The sequence below is a fragment of the Castor canadensis genome, chromosome 1, assembly GCF_047511655.1.
Source record: "Castor canadensis chromosome 1, mCasCan1.hap1v2, whole genome shotgun sequence".
NCBI classification, from domain to species: Eukaryota; Metazoa; Chordata; class Mammalia; order Rodentia; family Castoridae; genus Castor; species Castor canadensis.
The window spans coordinates 54218022-54237545 of NC_133386.1; the positions used below are offsets into that span (position 1 = coordinate 54218022).

The window sequence follows — 19524 nt, forward strand, 5'->3', positions numbered from 1 at the left end:
AAGTTTTGAGAAACTGTACTGCCCAACAGGTGCACACATCCCATTGGTAAGTAACTGTAGTTACCTAAGGATGGACTAGAAATATTTTTCTTTCAACATCATGTGTATTATTTCTAACAGTTATTAGATGTTAGGACTTAAATATATAATAACTAAGCTGGGCGCCAGTGGCTCACACCTCTAATCCTAGCTATTCAGGAGGCAGAGATCAGGAGGATCCAGCCAGGACAAATAGTTCAAGAGACCCTATCTTGAATAAATCCATCACAAAAAAGGGGCTGGTGAAGTAGCTCGAAGTGTAGGCCCTGAGTTCAAGCTCCAGTACCACAAAAAAAATATGTAATAATTAATACTCATGCTTAGTAAGTTAGGTTCATGCCTAACTATTTAATAAACAAAACTGTCAGGTATTTCTTTTGGCCTAGGGGAACCGTCACACTAAGTACGTGCTGAACTGTGAAAGTTAGAAACGGCCAGAGAAGTGTGATCAGGACTTTTATCCTATAACTCTGTATGTGCATTATATTTGAGTAATGGTATACCCTGGGGAACAGCAGTTCCTGTTTTTATGACACTTCAGGAGGCCAATGATGGGAGACAGAGAATAAATAATAAATATAAAGTTTACATACAAATATAAATGTTTATAAATATAATTACAAATATAAATATCTATGTGTGAATGAGATTAAAAATAAGTGATAAAGTATAGTATGTTATGACCACAGTCCATAAAAGTAAAGGACTAAAACTATTATGGAAAATACCTGCACATAGTTTGGCACTGGTTTAACAGGGATGTTAAACACTTTGAGGTTTTAAGATTCATTATAACCAAAAGACAGTATCTAATCAGTCAATGTCCTCAAGTTTAGCAGGTCTTCTATAATAATCTAACTCAAAAGAGAGAATGGTAAGGAAAAGCAAGTGTCAAAGGAAAGTCATTAAAAAACTTAAAAACAATAAAACTATACTGTCAAATGTCCAAAAAGGAAGTATACAGAATTCATGAGTGGTTTTGGTCTGGTTGTTACACATCTGGTGATCCTGGAAATAAGCTACTCATACCGCTTTCTAAACCACCAGTCTTTTTTTTTTTTTTTTTTTTTTTTTGCTGTACCAGGGCTTGAACTCTGGGCCTAACCCTTGAGCCACTCTACCAGCCCTTTTTGTGTTAGGTGGTTTTGAGATAGGGTCTCACAAACTATTTGCCTGGGCTGGCTTCAAACCGCGATCCTCCTGATCTTTGCCTTCTGAGTAGCTAGGATTACAGGCATAAGACTCTGGAGCCTGGCCAAACCACTAGTCTTAAGTCTCTTTTCTGTTGCTATAGTAAGAATACCTAGGACTGAGGTTTGTTTTGGCTTCTGGTTCTAGAAATCCAAGAGCATGGTGCTGGCAACTGCTCAGCTTCTGATGAAGGCCTCATGAAAGAAGCACAAGCAGGCATATGTGTAAGAATATGTGCAGAGAGAGGAAGCAAGGGAAAACCAAAGAAGCTGAACTTATTACGACAACTGGCTCTGACTGTAACTAATGCGGACAACAAGAATCCACTCCCTCAAGACCACCTTAGGTGGATGCAGTGGCTCATGCCCGTAAATCCCAACTACTTGGAAGGCAGAGGTCAAGTCCAGCTCAGGCAAAAGGTTAGCAAGACCCCATATCAAAAAATAAGCTGGGCTTGGTGGCCTGTCATCTCAACTACACAAAAGGCATAGGTAGGAGGACTGAGGTTCAAGACGATGGTGATAAAATAGCTTTGAAGGAAAACTTTCTTATTAGAAGATATATATGATGATTTGGGGGGTTATGTTTTACAATATTACAACTTGAGATGATTCAAGGAAAAAAATACATTTAGAAAGAAAACAAGGGCTGGCAGAGTGGATCAAGTGGTAGAGCACTTGCATAGCAAGTGTGAAGTCCTGAGTTCAAACCCCAGTACCTCCAAGAAACAAAAAAGAAAAAAACAAGTGTGGAAAAATACTAACCATTAGTGGATTTAACTACATTACTGAAGTTTTTCAAAATAAAAATTGGGGAAAAATTAAACTTTAATTTTTAATTAAAAATTAAAAGGTGACTAATTATATTACTTTTGAACTAAATCTAAAATTATTCAAGAATATCTGCATTTATACATTCTGGACACTTGCTTTCAAAACTCTTACCAAAATTATTCTTTTTCTGGCAATACTAGGATATGAACTCAGGCTTCACTCCCAGTCCTATAACTATTTATTTTAACTGCACAATGTGAAAGCTGTCATTCCAAATATTTGCATTTAATGATTTTAAGCTGGGCATGGTGGCTCACACTGGCAATTCTAGTTACTCAGGAGGTGGAAATCAGGAGGATTGCAGTTTGAGGCCACTCGGGGCAAAAAGTTAGTGAAACTCCATCTCAATAAATAATCCAGGTGTGGTGGTGCATATCTATAATCCCATCAACACAGGAGGCCATAGGTAGGAGGTATGCAGTCTGAGGCCAGCCTAGGAGAAAAATTTGAAGCCCTACCTGAAGAATAACTAAAGCAAAACCAAACTGGGGATGTGGCTCAAGCAGTAGAGCACCTGCTTAGCAAGCACAAGGCCCTGAGTTCCAACCTCAGAACTACCAAAAAAAAAAAAAAAAAAGATTTTAACTTTATCATCTGTTCTCCATAGTATTAAAACTGTAGCACTAAGAAATCATCTAAGGTCCTAGGTGGGGTGGTACACACCTGTAATTCCAGCACTCAGGTGGCAGAGGCAGAATTGTGAGTTGACACCACCATGGTCTACATTAGGAATCCCTGCCTCAAAACAACAGCAGAAAGATCAAGATGATTCTCACCAAAGTTATAAATTAAAGCAGCATATTCCTTTCTTTTCTGGATTACTATCTACTTGCTATCCCAACATAATTTCCATTAGGACAATTAGATAATAAAAGTGTTGCTGTTAAGATAAAAGTATTGTTTTCAATTTGTTTAAGATGCAGGAATACTATTTTTCCTGTTTCTCTCCACTCCCCCCCACAGTTGCATTATTATCTCCCCAAATGGCAGAATCAGAGACAATGATTCCAGCTGGATTGCTGAACATAATTACATCTTTCAAAAACTGGCATTATATCATTTTCAACATGGACCATTTTTTTCACAAAAGTAGATCACTTCAGGTTTCTATAGAAATCTTTAAAAACTTTAAAAACCCAAAAAACTGAACTATATGTTAGCATCTACAAGTTCCCTTTAAATGAAAATGGTTTTTAAATACCATTGGCTGATTTGCAAAAGAACCCTGCTAACCTAACCTACATCAATTTCTTCAGTTTACTTAGATAATTAAGTCTGTTTAAGCATCTAAATAAGGGAGGACTTGAAACTCTAAAGGAACTAACATAAGAAATGGCTTACGGAACCCCAGCTATAGGCTAGCCACGTTGCTGTAGCTAGAACAAGGGTCTGTCAATGGCCCCATGTGCCTCCGGTCTCTGGCTCCCCTTGCCCAAACCCAATGCTGGCTGCTTAATGACATCATCACGGAGGAAGGGTGCTAGGGCAGAGATAAGACATGTGAAGTTCACTGCCTCAGGAGTCAGGTCATGTAGGCCCTCCTCCTGCTTATATATATGTAACCCCAAGTGTGTTAATCTGCCCATCAGTTTCCATTATTTGTGTTGTAAATTGATTTAAAAAACTGTGGAATTCAAGAATCTTTTAAAAGATTCTTGCATGGCTTGCCAGGCATGGTGGGTTTTGCCTATATCCCTGGCTACTTGGAAGGCTGAGGCAAAAGGACCAGCCTGGGAAATATAGTGAGACCCTGTCTCAACTGAAAAAAAACAAAACAAAACAAAAACTCAATCTCTGATTATAAAACGATCTGTGTATATGACAGAGATTTGCTATGTAGCCTCAAACTCTTAATCCTCTTGTCTCAGCCTCCCGAGTGCTAGGCTTATAGGCATGCACAGGTGCAAATGACTTTTTAATGCTTCATGTATTTAAACAACTAACATTTTTAAGTGTCTATGTGTGCCACAGGGAGACCAATGACAAGAGGCAATCCTCTGCCATGCTCTCTCACTCCTAGTATTCTGATTCTGGTCTTACTCTATTCTACTGCTAGTTCAATGGGCTGTCCAGGACATGAGCAAAATTCTCAAAATAATTAAGAACTCATCAAAAGAAAAACATGGAAAATATCCCTCATTCTAAACTCTATTGAGGTTCTGAATTTGAGAAATTAAACTGGTGCTCAAGCATCTTCTGACTGAGCTAAGAACTAATGCTAAGGAGACAGCCACATTCACAGAGAGACACATGGATATAAGAACACACCGAGATGCTTATATTCTCGCACGTATACTGTACAGGCCAACAGCCACACAACTGCCTTCAGTCAGCACAGAATCATTTTGTGGCTCTTTGGGGATGGCTTTGTCATTTGTTCATTTTTCATTCATTTTACAAACATGGACTGAGCACTGAGCACCTATTTATGCCAGGCAGGAGGCTGGATTCTACAGGTCCAGAAGACCAAGAAAAGAAAGTCAGTATTTACCAAAGGAGCTGTGGTCACCAAGTGGGCAATTGAGATGGGCTATAATGAAAGGAAGGGGTGGGGGAGCAGGTAGCTTTAGCCAAAGCCCAGACACAAACAGGGTCCCAGTCTTGTCCACGGATCTTCAGGCAGCTAAGCCTAGCTGGTGCTCTTCTTGCCAGCAAAGAACAATGATAGATGAGGCTGGCAAGAGGGCCTGGACCAGGCTCTCAAGGACCTCGTGCAACATGTTAATGAGTTTGTCCTTTCATTCTGTGGAGACTGAAAGCCTTGAGCAGGTGTGGTCAGAAGCGTATGTTAGAAATTATCATTCTTGATACAGTATGGAGAATGGGTTGAATGGGAGGAAACCTCAGAAAAGAAGACCACCACTCCTATCTGCTCCACCGACAAGCCAATTAGTGTCTAGGTGAAGAGGGTCCAGGAGAAGCTGTAGTTGACTGTAGAGTACCCCCTGAAACATGCACTCATCTCCTGATACCTGCACATTCCACGGGAGATTGGAGGTATGAGGGTTGCTCAGTTTTTCTTGGTTTGGAAAATATTTCTCCCAAGTTTAAAAAAAATTCATTTGTCGCTGCTACAGTGGCTCAGCGGTAAGAATGCCTGCCTCACAAGCATGAGGCCCTGAGTTCAAATCCCAGTTTTGCCAAAAAGAAAAAGAAAAAACAAAAAAGAGTTGATTAGCAGCAGGGCACCAGTGGCTTATGCCTGTAATCCTAACTACTCAGGAGGCAGAGATCAGGAGAATTGCAACTCGAAGCCAGCATGGGCAAATAGTTTGTGAGACCATATCTCAAAAAACTCTTCACAAAAAGGGGCTGGTGGAGTGGCTCCAAGTGTAGGCCCTGAATTCAAGCCCCAGTACCACAAAAAAAGAAATGAAAAGAAAAAAAAAAAAGTTGATTAGCTAAAAATTCAATTAAATAAAGCAAAATCAGTTTATTATTCAACTTAAGAAATTCATAAAAGGGTAATGTCTAATTCTTGTAAAGTTAAATATTGTGAAAAAGACTACAATAGCAGGACATGTGGCACAGGCCTATACTCCCAACACTTAGGAGGCTGAGGCAGGAGGACCATAAATTCAAAGCCAGCCTGGGCTAAATAGCAAGACCCTATCTCAAAACAAAAAAAAACAAAACAAAAGAATATGGCTATTTAGAGATATCCTAAAAGACACCACCTGCATGGAGAATCTACAGGAACAGCAAATGTGAAGGCAATTAGAAAGAGCTCAGTGGATACAACTCTGAAATTCAGGCTGACATAAATTTTATGAAAAAAAACTGAAAAAGGAAAATCTAAATAATTCAGAAGTAGATGAATTGATTGGTGGTTTTAAAGAATGAAATCACAGCCCGGTGCTAGTGACTCACACTTATTATCCTAGCTTCTTGGGAGGCTGAGATCAGGAGGATCAGGGTCAAGGCCAGCAAGGGCACAAGAACCCTACCTCCAAAATAACCAGAGCAAAGTGCACTAGGGGTATGGCTCGAGCAGCAGAGCACCTGCTTTGCAAGCTCAAAGCCCTGAATTTAAAAAAAAAGAACGACATCACTAGAACATCAATTAGAATCTGTCACAACATGTGACTTCTCCGTATGTAACACTGGCAGAGAGCATACCCTCGTATGGTCCTTCACCTGAAAAGAGATCCTTTCACTCCACTCTACTCAGATTCTCACCCCTGCTCAAATGCTTTCTCACACATGCGAGCGGACACACACAACACTCTTCCTCCTCCAAACAAAAGTCCTTGTCAACAGTGCATCCAAGTAGACAATTCTTAAGACAGAATTCTTTTTTCCTATGTCATAAATACTTTTTGCCAAGGAATTAGCATATGGGAATGTCTATCCACCTCATTTTCCTCTCTCATGTACTGGATTTTCCCCCATCATACCCATACTCTGAAAGCAATAGAGAATTTCCTTTAGGTCTGATTTGATTTTCACAAAACTCACTTCTGAACATCTTGAACCTGAGAAGTAGCTTTAGACATTTTTTATTTTTACTGAAATGTAATTTCGAATTGTCAATTTTAGTTTAAAAAAAGAGGTTATCATTAGGATTTTGGCATGGCTCAAGTGGTAGTGTGCTTGACTAGCAAACACAAGGCCCTGGGTTCAAACCTCAATACTGCCAAAAAAAAAAAAAAAGTCAAAATAGCTATTATTTTGCCTAAATGGAAGCTTCACAGGATAATAACTCTCAGAAGTTAAATAAAGCTTTAGTAATAAACTTTATTTAAATGCTATATTACTATATTATTTACATTTTATATTCCCTAGGTAGTATTACATTTAATTTTATTAATAGTCTATTATTGCAGGAACAATACTGAAATTATTTATATAATAATAAAACTGTTAAGATGACCAATTCACAGACTGCACACCCTGGGCTGGTGAAGTGGCTCAAGTAGTAGAGTGCCTGCTTAGCATGTGTGAGACCCTGAATTCAAGCCCCCTTACCACCAAAAAAATCAAACAAACAAAAAAACAGAAATTAGACACATTCATTGCAAAAGCAGCATTTTAATTTATTTAAATTATAAGACAAATGTGAAAGTAACTTAAGTGCATTTTAACTGGCTTCAATTAATATTTTAATTTTAATATTTTAGGGAGCTGAGCATGGTGGTATATAGTGGTACATGCCTATAATCGCAGCACTTGGGAGGCTGAGGCAGAAGGATCTCAAGTTTGAGGCCAACATGGGCTACCAAGCAAGATCCTGTCTCAAAAAAAAAAAAGAAAAGAAAAACAACTTTTAGAATTGGGGATGTACCCGAGTGATGTAACATGCAGTGCTTGGCTAGCCAGCACTGGGTTCAATTTCCAGCACCACAAAAGTATTTTAAACATAATGATATTGATTCTTCTAAGGAGTGACTAGTTAATCTATATAAACTTAATTAAATATATGTTTGCAATACGTAATTTTTCTGAATCTATGTTGTTAATTTTAGGGTATATATTCACATTTGGAACCCAGACCTTCAAGAATAAATCAAGCACTAGAGGAGTGATTCAAGTACCTGCTTTGCAACTGGGAAGCCTGGAGTTCAAACCCCAGTCCCACAAAAAAAAAAAAAAAAAAAAAAACAGTAAGTTAATCTATGAGTCAAGTAAGTCCCAGGTGAAGCAGTAATAGAGAACAGAGTAAATTTACCTCTTTTTGTTTAGCGTTCTCAAACACTTTCTTTAGAGTGAGTTCTACATTTTCTACTGAGCTGAATTTTTGTACTTAATTCACTGCATTGTAAATAATTGTTTATGACTATTTCTTCTCTAAGACATCACTGAAATCGAAATTATTAATTTTTTTGTAGTGTGGAGGAGGATTGAACCCAGAGCCTTGTGAATGCTAGGCCAGGACTTTACCACTGAGTTACATCCCCATCCCAGAAATCACTAATCTTATGCACATCTGTATCCTTGGCTCCCAGCATAGAGCCTAATACATAGTAAGAACTAACTTCATTTTTGTTGAATTAAATCCACACACAATAATTCATCCACAATAAGGGTCCTCTGATAACAGAGAGATATATTTTCTAACTAAGCATGATAGACTTCAATAAAACTGAAACTCTCTTGGTCTTCCCAGCTATGCAGTAGAACACAGTGTCCACTCTGGGGATATATTAATTTTCCTTTGAAAGACAAGAGGACACTTGGCTATTTGTTTCCCAAGTACATGAAATGTGCATATTACATGACCAATTTTCTTTTCTTTTCATTTTTCACAATGCTGGGAACCCAGCAGCCCTGCATATGCTCTACCACTGGGCTACATCCCTAAAATTGGTCCTATGTGACCAATTTTAAATACCTCACCAAATGTGAAATAAAGGTAACTTCCTTTTTTTTTTTTTTTTTGACAGGACTGGGTTTGAACTCAGGGCTTCAAACTTGCAAAGCAGGCACTTTACCATTTGAGCCACACCTCCAGTCCAAGAGTAACTTCAATATTAAATGGAGACATACCCACATATTATACTCAGAGCTCAGAAACATCTGACATATATTAAAAAGATTTAAAGCCAAGAAAATTCAGCCTATGAAAGTTCAGAAAGCAGGAAAAATTCCATTGTTAAAAACTTCTTTTAAGCTCTTCTGCATAATTTTCTGTGCTAATAATTCTTCCTCAGCCTACTTATAGGAAATGTTGACCTAGTAGATTTTAGAATTATATTATCAAGAAAAGTTGTTCCCCACCTGTATAATGAATATATCCTAACAAAAAAAATTTTTAAGTTGTGATGTTTTTCCCCAAAATGATAAAACCAATCAATAACCTGTTGAACTATTTCATAATACACTTACAAATATTTTTATTATGTAATATTACAAACAGGCTAAATTGCAGAATATATGGACCACCTGGTTACTCACCACTAAGCTTTACCGAAATCATATTTTTAAAAAAACTTAAGTAATAAATCACTAGATATGGGTGGGGGAAAAGGGAGAGAAATGACCCAAACATTGTATGCACATTTGAATAAGATAAAATAAAAAATTAAAAAATAAAAAAATAAATCACTAGATACAAGGCTGAGACAGAAAGGATCCAAGGTTCTAGGTCACCCAGGCAAAAGAGTGAGATCCCATATCACTCAAAAGCTGGGTGTGGTGGGAAGCATAAACTAGGAGGATCGTAGTACATGTTAGCCTGGGTAAAAAGCAAGAACCTATCTCTGACATAACTAGAGTAACAAGGGCTGGACACAGGGCTCAAGCGGTAAAGCACCTGTTGTGCAAACTCAAAGTTCTGAGTTCAAGCCCCAGTACCACCAAAAAACACCAGATACAACTGAAGCCCCTCTTTGTGGTCTTTGGTGTTAACAACTTGAATTTGAAGTTTATCATCCCAATGCTATTCTATTTTATAAATGCATTCTACATTATTTATCCATTCTTACGGCACCTGCTAGGTTATCTCCTTTGTCTATTTTTCTATTGGGTTGTTTGACTTTTTGCTATTGCTTAGTAAGAGTTCCTTAAATATTCTAGCTAGCAATCCACAGTTATTTTTTGGGGGGGGGTGGGACTGGGATTTGAACTCAGGGCTTCACACTTGCAAAACAGGCACTCTACCACTTGAGTCATACCTCCAGTCCATTTTGCTCTGGTTATTTTGGAGATGAGATCTTGAGAACAATTTGCCTGGGCTAGACTTGAACCACAATCCTCCTAGCCTCAGCCTCCTAAGTAGTTAAGATTATAGGCATGAGCTACTGACACCCAGCATAGAGTTAATTATTTTTTATGCAAATATTTCCTCATAGTTTGCCTTTTCACTTTTCTAAGGTACCTTTCATTGACTAGAGGTTTTATACAAGCACTAATGGGATATAAAACTGGAAAGCTAGACTAGTTTCAGTTTAAATAGAACACAGAATACAATTTGTGATCTCCTACCAGCCCTCAAATCTAGTCATATAACAGTTATCTAGAGCAAAGATCAGCAAATTATGGCCTGTGGGCCAAATCCAGCCTGATACCTATTTTGTAAATAAACATATTGATCATATTTATTTATGTAGTGCCTGTGGCTGCTGTGACTACCGTGATAGAACTGAATAGTTACAACAGTGATCACATGACTCACAAAGCTAAAAAGACTGCCTACTTTGTCCTTTGACAAATGAAAACAATGTTTGCTTGATCTATAAACCTATTACCTCAGCACAGATTCCATGGGACCAATGCCTCCTTACTGCCTACATGATTCTGCTGCCTAAACCAAAGTAGCCAGCTTTGGTTGAAGACATAGAAATTCTGATCCTACACATTGTATAACAGGGCTATACCGCTATCTTTAAATTCATTTTAAATGATTTATCAGACATTCTCATAATGCCACATTTCAGAACCATGAAAAACAAGTAATTGAAAGGATCACTAGGTGATATTTTTTCAGCACTCCTACAATCACCTGGAAACGCACTGCACATGTGGTCCATCATTGGCCAAAACATCTTTATATGATGCATGACTATAGCTTGACCCCAAATCGCACTTCCTTACAAATATGCTATGAAATCTCCTCCCAAGAAATGAAAAACGTGGCTGCCGACATACCCTTGATTAATGGAAGCAGATTTGCACAGTAGCTCTATATGCTATTTAATTCTCTCTCTCCCTGACTCTAGAAATGCTTGATTCAGCTGTGGAAAAGTAATTCTAATTATAGTGATTTACATGAACTACTTACCATTTATGCCTAATTACCTCACTGCACAATAACAATTATGCATACATTAAATGTGTCAGATTAACCTGGTTGTAAGTTTATTTGATAACAAAAGTAAAGTGTCCATAAATGCTCAGTCTTCATAGCTTACTGCTAATATGGCATAGTCCTCTGCTCATAACTTCTTCAAATGTTTATTAGAGAAAGCACTGTTATTTAGGAAGGAAAGAGAGCTGAATAATCTGCCGCCAATTCTTACTCATTGATTCATAAATGTGGCATTTTGTGAAGGAGTTGCATTTTATTTCAATATGACAGCTTCAGCTTATAGAAAGCATCTCAAGACTAAATGAGGAAAACAGAAAAGTCTGCCATAATGAGTATTTAAACATCTGCATTAAAAACAGTATCAAGTTGGGAATGGTGACACAAGCCTATAATCCCAACTAATCAGGAGGTAAAGATAGGAGGATCATAGTCCAAGGCCACCCTAAGCAAAAGGGCTATCTGAAAAAACAAACTAAAAGCAAAAAAGTGGGGGAACATGATCCTGAGTTCAACCCCCAGAACCAACAACAACAAAAATATCAAAGACTATAAAAATCATAAATCTTTTTTTTTGTGATACTAGGACTTGAACTCAGGGCCTCATAATTGCTAAGCAGGTACTCTTTTGTGTTGGGTATTTTTGAGATAGGTTCTCATAAACTATTTGCTCAGGCTGGCTTCAAACCATGATTCTCCTGATCTCTGCCTCCTGAGCAGCTAGGATTCCAGGTGTGAGCCATTGATGCTGGTCTAAAATCACAAATGTTATTTACAAGAATTGTGAACTCTACAAACAAGAAAACCTAATAGCCCAAATTTTCCTTCTGTGACGATTGACATATCAGTGTTTTTTTTTTTAAATGTCGATGGCATATTTATAATCTTCAAAAAATAAAGTTTTACATGCTTTTCTCAAATTATGTTTGATATTTTAGGCTTTTTCAATGAGATTTGGTGGATTTAACAAACCATAGAACAGGGCTGGGGATGTAGCTCAGGAGCAGAGTTTGGGTTTGAACTCTAGCACTGCAAGAAAACAAAACAAATAAAAATTACATGACAAATGCTATCACAAAGAGATGTTGCTCTATCTGCTAACCATGTACCTACAGATGCATTAAGATTTAACAACTATGATCTTTCACAACACACATCTAAAACGCATCAAAAATCACAACCACATAATAAGCCCAACTCAGAAGTCAAAAGCAGAGGTACAGGAGAATAGCCCTAAGGAGAGTCAGTGATTTTAAACAAAAAAAACCCTACTATTTTTAAACTAGCAACCTGATTTAAGTTAATTACTAAAGAATACTTGTGACTGGATGGAAGCTTACCAGCCACCACAAGAGGAACCCTAAGACCAACTCAATGTCATTCCAGCAGACTTTCACATATAAATGCATAAAACCACACACACATTAAAAAGCTGAGCCTTGGGGGTGCTACAGACCAGATAGGAGGAAGGAATAAAAGAAGTGTATTCCCAAAGACAGAGAACTAGAAAGGGAGCAAGATACAAAATTCATGAAAGCAATTTAATTCTCAGATAACAAAAACATCCACGTAAGTAAAGCATTGTTTCCTGGATATACCATATAACCAAGTTGTTATTCTATTTGGAAAACCACCAGTATCATTAACTATGATTCAATATGGAGTACCTAAGTAGCTATGTTTTTAGACTTTTTACTTCTTTTCTCACCTATAAATTTTTGAAAATATGGGGGAAAAAAAAGAGGAAAGGTTGGTCATCAAAAGGGATACTTCATCATTATCTCCTCTAACCATTGTGCTGAAATGGACAGTCATGGTGCCTACCACACTGAAGAATCCACTCCTGGCTGGGTGCCAGTGGCTCACGCCTATGATCCTAGCTACTCAGGAAGCAGAGATCAGGAGAATCATGGTTTGAAGCCAGCCAAGCCAAATAGTTCTCAAGACCCTATCTCAAAAATACCTGTTGGGGAACAGGCATGACCCTGGACTGGGAATAATGGAGTTTGCACAGCCTCTCCATGAGGAAATTTGCACAGCCTCTTCTACCATAATTTTCCCAGTACCTAGGTGTCTTGATCTTTGTTCTCACACCTCCTTGAAAAATAAAACCTGCTGTGTCCGCATACCAGCCTCCTGATGCAAAAGTAGATGAAGTACCAGAACTATTAGGAGACTCCCTGATGCCAGATTAATCAATACCTTAGATAAGCTCTCCTGTGTGCCTTGATGATTCCAGAACTGATGTGCTATAATTAAGTTTCATTAGCCTTAGGAAAATTAGCCCACCAAACCTCATTCCTTTCACCTTGCATCAAGAATTGTTAAAGCTTGATTTTTACCTGAGTCTTTTCCTTGTACTGACCTAACAAAATAATCATTCTGGCTCAGGTAGACATTCACATTTCCCATCAGGAACATGCAGCCCTCCCATCCCCAGCTTTTCTGTTTTATGTTCTATGTCTGTGTATGTTCTATTTCTCGTTCCCAGTCACTCTTAGTCAAGCTCATGCAGCATACCCACGCGGGCCTGGGAAAGTGGCGCCCAACCTTGGGGCCTGATTACAAGAGAACTCACTGGATAAGGCGAGGGAACACTCTCTGGAGGATGTGTCCACAAGGAAAATAAGGAAAGGGGAAAGCACATATTGAATATAGTCGGGAGTAATAAATATGGGACAAACTGGATCTAAGAAAAGAGATCCCTATGTACAGATGCTCAAAGTTATGCTTAAAACTAGAGGTAGTAAAGTTAAGTCTCATCAACTTGTACAGTTTTTAGATTTTGTTCAGGATACTTATCCCTGGTTTCCTAGAGAACAGACAGTTAATTTAGAAACCTGGCAAAAGGTAGGAGAGAGTTTAAGAAACCGCTACACAGTGTAAGGAGCTAAGGACATGCCAATTTTTACCTTTGGTAGGTGGAGTCAAATTCAGGACTGTTTAGACCCAACTCCAATTCATAAAATAAAAATTAGGCCTTCTGAATCAGAACTGGGAGGCTATACAAAATCAGAAAATGGCAGCCACCACAGCTTTAACCAATTTCAGCTGTCACTTCCACCCCTATGGCTCCCGCAGAACCCCCGCCATCTTTTTCCAAATTTAATCCACTCCTCACTGACACGGATTCTGAGAACAGATATGAGTCAAAAGGCAATGATAAGGCAATACTCAGTAAAAAGAACAACACTGGAGGTATCATGACACCCGACTTCAAACTACATTACAAAGCAATAACAATAAAAACAGCATGGTACTGGCACAAAAACAGACAAGAGGACCAGTGGAACAGAATAGAGGACCCAGATATGAAGCCACACAACTATAACCAACTTGTCTTTGACAAAGGCGCTAAAAATATATGATGGAGAAAAGACAGCCTCTTCAACAAAAACTGCTGGGAAAACTGGTTAGCAGTCTGCAAAAAACTGAAACTAGATCCATGTATATCACCCCTATACCAAGATTAACTCAAAATGGATCAAGGACCTTAATATCAGACCCAAAACTCTGAAGTTGGTACAGGAAAGAGTAGGAAATACTCTGGAATTAATAGATAGAGGCAAGAACTTTCTCAATGGAACTCCAGCAGCACAGCAACTAAGAGACAGCATAGATAAATGGGACCTCATAAAACTAAAAAGCTTCTGCTCAACAAAAGAAATGATCTTGAAACTGAAGAAAACACCCACAGAGTGGGAAAGAATATTTGCCAGCTACACATCAGACAAAGGACTGATAACCAGAATATATAGGGAACTTACAAAACTGAAGTCTCCCAAAATTAATGAACCAATAAAGAAATGGGCAAGTGAACTAAACAGAACTTTCTCAAAAGAAGAAATTCAAATGGCCAAAAAACACATGAAAAAATGCTCACCATCTCTAGCAATAAAGGAAATGCAAATTAAAACCACACTAAGATTCTACCTCACCCCTGTAGAATAGCCATCATCAACACCACTAACAACAGGTGTTGGCGAGGATGTGGGGAAAAAAGAACCCTCTTACACTGTTGGTGGGAATGTAAACTAGTACAACCACTCTGGAAAAAAATTTGGAGGCTACTTAAAAAGCTATACATTGATCTACCATATGATCCAGCAATACCACTCTTGGGGATATACCCAAAAGACTGTGACACAGGTTACTCCAGAGGCACCTGCACATTTATGTTTATTACAGCACTATTCACAATAGCCAAGTTATGGAAACAGCCAAGATGCCCCACCACCGATGAATGGATTAAGAAAATGTGGTATTTATATGCAATGGAATTTTATGCAGCCATGAAGAAGAATGAAATGTTATCATTCGCAGGAAAATGGATGGAATTGGAGAACATCATTCTGAGTGAGGTTAGCCTAGCCCAAAAGACCAAAAATTGTATGTTCTCCCTCATATGTGGACATTAGATCAAGGCAAACACAACCAGGGGATTGGACTATGAGCACATGATAAAGCGAGAGCACACAAGGAAGGTATGAGGATAGGTAAGACACCTAAAAAACTAGCTAGCATTTGTTGCCCTCAGCACACAGAAACTAAAGCAAATACTTTAAAGCAACTGAGGCCAATAGGAGAAAGGGACCAGGAACTAGAGAAAAGGTTAGTTCGAGAAGAATTAACTTAGAAGGTAACACACATGCACAGGAAATTAATGTGAGTCAACTCCCTGTATATCTATCCTTATCTCAACCAGCAAAAACCCTTGTTCCTTCCTATTATTGCTTATACTCTCTTCAACAAAATTAGAGATAAGGGGAAAGGGAGGGGGCACGGGATAGAGGTGAGATATGACCCAAACAATGTATGCACATATGAATAAAATAAAAATTTTTTTTAAAAAGGCAATGATAATGAGGAAGATTATCAGGATGCTCTGCCTCAGCCTTTCAGAAAATCACTTTCAACTATATCCTCTAGAAAGAGTCCATTACAACATACATTGGCTCTGGCATGAAAGTCAGGGGAGGACACTTTCGGTTTTAATATATACCCAGTCTTTGAACAAACCGATCCAGCTACAGGGCAGCCTCAGAGGCATTATGAACCTATTCCATTTAAAACCTTAAAAGAGCTCAAGGAAGCTTGTACCACGTGTGGGGCTACAGCTCCATTTACACAGCAACTGTTAAATAGCATCGCTGCTGGCTCTGCTTTCCCTCCTGACAATTGGATGGCTATTGCTAAAGCTTATCTTGGCCCTGGAGATTATTTATTATGGAAAACTAGCTATACTGAATTATGTAAAGAACAAGCCACCCGCGATACTGCTCATGGCATACCAATTACTGCAGATATGCTCCTAGATCAAGGGCACCATACAGGCTTGCAAAATCAATTAAGTTATCCCCTATTAACATATGACCAAACAGGTATCGCCACCACTAGAATGTAGAAAGAGCTACCCACTAAAGGAGATAAGACCCAAGAAATTACTAAAATTCTTCAGGGTCCTAGAGAGCCTTTTCAAGACTTTGTGGCTTGCTTATTACACCATATGGGTAGAACTGTTGGGGACCCTGAACTGGGTACTCTCCTTATAAAACAGTTAGCCTTTGAAAATTCTAACAAACATTGTAAGGAAGCTCTCAGACCTTATAGAAAAAAGTCTTCCTTACAAGACATGATTCAGCTTTGTTCAGATATAGGGAAAGGCTATGTTCAGGGAATGGCAATAGCGTCTGCCCTAAAGGAAACCTTACTTCCTTCAAAAGCAGGTGTCTGTTATAATTGTAAAAAACCTGGTCATTTTGCCAAAGAATGTCATAAAGCCACAAAGGCAAATTCACCATCTGCTGGATCTTTTGGTCAAGGACAAAAGCCCCCAGGAATAATATGTCCTCGTTGCAAACGTGGCCGTCTCTGGGCTTATGAGTGTCACTCACAATCTGATATAGAAGGGCGACCATTGCAAAGGCAGCAGGGAAACTCCTCATGGGGCCAGCCCCAGCACCATCAAAGAGGAGAGGCGCTCACCACCCTCCAGGACCAATTGGGTCGCCATTACAGACCTCCTTCATGCCACCCCTGAAGTGCAGGACTAGATCTCAGTCCCTCCGCCCATGCATTAACTCCTGAGATGTGAACTCAGACAATCCCTACAGGAGTCCATGGGCCATTACACAAAAAAAGCGGGAGTGGGGCTGGCAGAGTGGCTCAAGGTGAAGGCCTTGAGTTCAAGTACCAGTACGGAAAAAAAAAAAAGCAACCCTGGATGGTATGATAGGCAGAAATTCAATCTTTATGATGCCCAGTTGTCTTTGGAAAGCCTGGTGTGAACGCTCTGCCCAAACCAGGAGGAGGTGATTGGTTAGCTTGTCAGTCTTACTCAGGAATTTAAACCACAGATATATAGAAAGAAGTTAAAAAGTGTTAGAACAAAAAGAAGTGGAAATAGACATGAAGGAAAAAGAACAACAGAGTAAGTAAACTCTGTGTTCTGAATGCATGTGTCCTGATAAGATCATGAAGACAGACATTGTAATATTAGTTCATTTTTGTTACTATAATGAAGTACTTGAGGCAGGAAAGCTTTTTAAAGAAAAGAAGTTTAGGGATGATGGAGTGGCTCAAGTGGTAGAGCACTTGCCTAGCAAGCATGAGGCCCTGAGTTCAAACCCCAGTACCAGCAAAAAGAAAAAAGAAACTTAACCAGCATCGTGGTGCATGCCTATAATCCAAATACTACTTGGGAGACAGAGGCAGGAAGACTGCAAGTTCAAGATCAGCCTGAACTACATAGAAAGATTCTGTCCAAAAAAAAAAAAACAAGAGCTGGGGATGTAGCTCAGTGTTAGAGCACTTGCCAGCATGTGCAAGGTCCTGAGTTCAATCTCAGCAGAAAGAAAGAAGGAGGGAGTGGAGGGAAGGGAAGGAGCTGTCTCAATGACCTAGGGACCTCACACTAGGCTCCACCTCTGTCAGCACTACCACAATGGGGACCAAATTCCCAACACATGAATCTTTGGGAGCAAACCATTTCCAAACCACAGTACTTCATGAATGGGATTAGTGCCTCTTTATAGAAGAGGCTCAAAGAAGATCATCCACCCTTTCCACTAAGTGAGGACACACCAAAAAGTCAGGCCTTTCATGATACAGGCAGGCCTTCCTGTGATACCAAATTTTCACAAGACACTTTGATCTTGAACTTCCCAGCCTCCAGAACTGAGAAATAATTTTCTGTTACTTATATGCCACCCAGTTAAAGATATTTTGGTATAGCAGGCTGGATAGACTAAGATTGGATTACATGAATGGCAGAGCACTGTGAGGCCCAGCTGTATAATGGAGATGCCCTTCCTTGCTATTTTTATTTGTGTTATTCTAAATCTCTATTTCTTTCTGTAACAGAGATAAATCTCTATTCCTTACAACCAAATGATGTTAACACATAGCAACCTTTTACTTCACATTAAAAATAAAACTGTTTAATCACACTCTGAAGTCCTTGCTTTTTTTCTGTTTTTGAGGTTCCTTTGTTGAGGCGGGCAGTGCTGAGGTTTGAACTCAGGGCCTCATGCTTCCTAGGCAGGCACTCTATCATTTGAGCTACTCTGCCAGCTCTGTTTTTGTTTTTGCTTTTGTTTTTTGTAGTGCTGCAGACTGAACCCAGGGCCTTGTGTATGCCAGATAAACATACTACAACTGAGCTACATCCCCAGCCTTCAAGCTCTTGTTAAAAACCAAAATTACCTTCACCAGAGTTTTAAATAAAATAACACTAGTACATGCTATACAGTGTCTTTTTCCTAAAGACCTTATGACAAAAGAATAATTGGAATGGGGAAGAGACAGAGTAGTATCCAGTCAATTAAGGAAAAACTAGTTTCTTATATTAAACTGTAATATGACTCTTATTACTATTAACATCCCTTTTAATTTAAAGATGATACCGCTGATGATATTGGTTTCTATAATAGGATAAAGAAAGAGAGCTTTCCAGTTGTGGTAGAATTTCAGCCAAAGCTCGAAGTTGAGGATAAGGGGAGATAAGTTCCCCACATACCCTAAAGAGAGGCACTATTCACATCCATGCAGGAATTCTTTTAAAAGAAAAAACAGGCAGGCTGGGTATAATGACACATACCTATAATCCCAGCACTCAGGAGGCTGAAGAAGAAGATCTTGAGTTCAAAGCCAGCTGAGGCTACAAGACCCTGTGTCTCTAAAAAAGACAAAAACAGTTCTTAAAACCAAAATGGAACTGAAAAGAATGATCAAGGCAGAAAGTTATTAGCTAGGTAAGGAATGCTGTGACTTTACCTTATGCCAATTTCAGGGAGTACAGTGGTATTCCCAAGAGAAACATCCAAAGAGATTAGGGCTGAGTATAAGATGAGATGGGTTTCCCTCTTCCCCAGCCAGATGCTTGCTTAGGTGAAGAAATCTCAGGCAGCTACCAAAGTAGGGTATAGAAGAGTTAGTAGAAGAACCTGACATTCGTCCTCAAGAATATGAGGACACACAGTTTGGTGCCCGCTTTTTGCCTGCACAAGTCCAAGGACAGAAGACTGAAACTGCCCATGAGGTAAGGGATGAAAAAAGAAACAAAATATTAGTCTTTCCTAAGTGAACACCATGAAAGATGATCCCGCCAGAGCTGTCCTGAAGAACCCCTGAAGGACTCTTAACTGTAAGAATAAGGGGGTTCCAGCAAAATGCAGGGGTGTAAGGTATCTCCTCAGAGTCATGAGAAGGCACTCAAAT

General features: G+C 39.0%; 1 protein-coding gene across 7 annotated transcripts in view; it reads right to left on the minus strand.

Annotated features, from left to right (window-relative positions):
* Positions 1–19524, minus strand: part of Afg1l (AFG1 like ATPase) — a 211823-nt gene that overhangs the window by 171035 nt on the left and 21264 nt on the right. The window contains exons 2-3 of one of the 7 annotated variants that reach the window (XM_074077273.1): positions 19081–19213; positions 18905–18982 (exon numbers count right to left, since the gene is read on the minus strand). The exons of 5 other annotated variants lie outside the window; for them this stretch is intronic. The gene's annotated coding sequence lies outside the window, so the exon portion shown is untranslated. The remainder of the gene's footprint in view (positions 1–18904; positions 18983–19080; positions 19214–19524) is intronic. One more of the 7 variants, XM_074077281.1, reaches the window with a different exon arrangement.